Source organism: Nanorana parkeri, unplaced genomic scaffold, assembly GCF_000935625.1.
Source record: "Nanorana parkeri isolate BGI_ZX_2015 unplaced genomic scaffold, ASM93562v1 scaffold549, whole genome shotgun sequence".
Taxonomy (NCBI): Eukaryota; Metazoa; Chordata; class Amphibia; order Anura; family Dicroglossidae; genus Nanorana; species Nanorana parkeri.
In genome coordinates, this window is record NW_017306817.1 from 741406 (window position 1) to 742536 (window position 1131).

Consider the following 1131-nt stretch of genomic DNA (forward strand, 5'->3'; position numbering starts at 1 on the left):
ACTATTGTCACCCTGTAGGATACATGTAAAAGAACACGCTATACTATTGTCACCCTGTAGGATACATGTAAAAGAACACGCTATACTATTGTCACCCTGTAGGATACATGTAAAAGAACACGCTATACTATTGTCACCCTGTAGGATACATGTGAAATAGTACGCTATACTATTTCTGTCCTGTAGGATACATGTGAAAGGACACGCTATACTATTTTTGCCCTGTAGGATACATGTAAAAAAACACGCTGTACTATTTCTGCCCTGTAGGATGCATGTTAAAGAACATATTGTTTTTGTTTCACCCTGTAGAATGCATGTGAAAGAACACGACATGTATAATCACTTTAAAGCATTTTATACGAGTCTCAGGTCACACTGTTGCGCTGCGGTATTGTGCAATGCGACACATTCATTCTTCATGGCACCACGACGCACCTTGCTAAGAGACATGTGCCGCCGGGCACAATGCAGTGTGGTGCTCTATTGCATTTGATATGCGTTACTATTGAACTGTTTATAACGTGCGTTTTGATTTTGTTTACCCACCACAACTAAACACAGGTGAGCGTGGGCATAATGCGTGCGTTCTGATGCACTGTTATAAAGTACACGCACATTTTTTTAAAGAGTTGGTGTGGTGGGCAGACTTATGGCAGTGCATATTAGCAAGTGGAAGAACATGCATCATCGTGTGTGCGTTACCACAGCAGAACAGTGTGAAGGTAGCCAAAAGGAGCGCACCGGTCTTGTAAATCAGTTTTATAAGATGCGTCAGGGCCATGCGTTACGTTATGGGCATTATTAGTGCGGCCGGCCCCTGCGCTTCAAACATGGCGACATTACCAGAGCTGGGTGCCAGGGACAGTACCATGGGTGAAAGTTTCCATACCTGACCCTGGCAATCAGAGGCATTTGGGGAGAGTAAAGCTTGTCCCCAATGCAGGAGATGGATTGTGGACTTCCCCGAGACAGTGTCAGGGACAAAGGCTGCCACACTCCACAAGTGTCCCCGGGCCTTCCGAGGTGCCAGGCGGGACACCGCACCCATGGCCCCAGCACAGTGCCCGCACACAGAGCCGGCCATCAGCATCCACCATCTTCCCAGTCCCACCCAGGCCTGCCCGCCTC

The 1131-nt window shown here is 47.7% G+C and overlaps 1 long non-coding RNA gene across 1 annotated transcript in view; it reads right to left on the reverse strand.

Annotated features, from left to right (window-relative positions):
• Nucleotides 1-1131, reverse strand: part of LOC108791405 — a 27818-nt gene that overhangs the window by 26400 nt on the left and 287 nt on the right. The gene's annotated exons all lie outside the window — the stretch shown is intronic.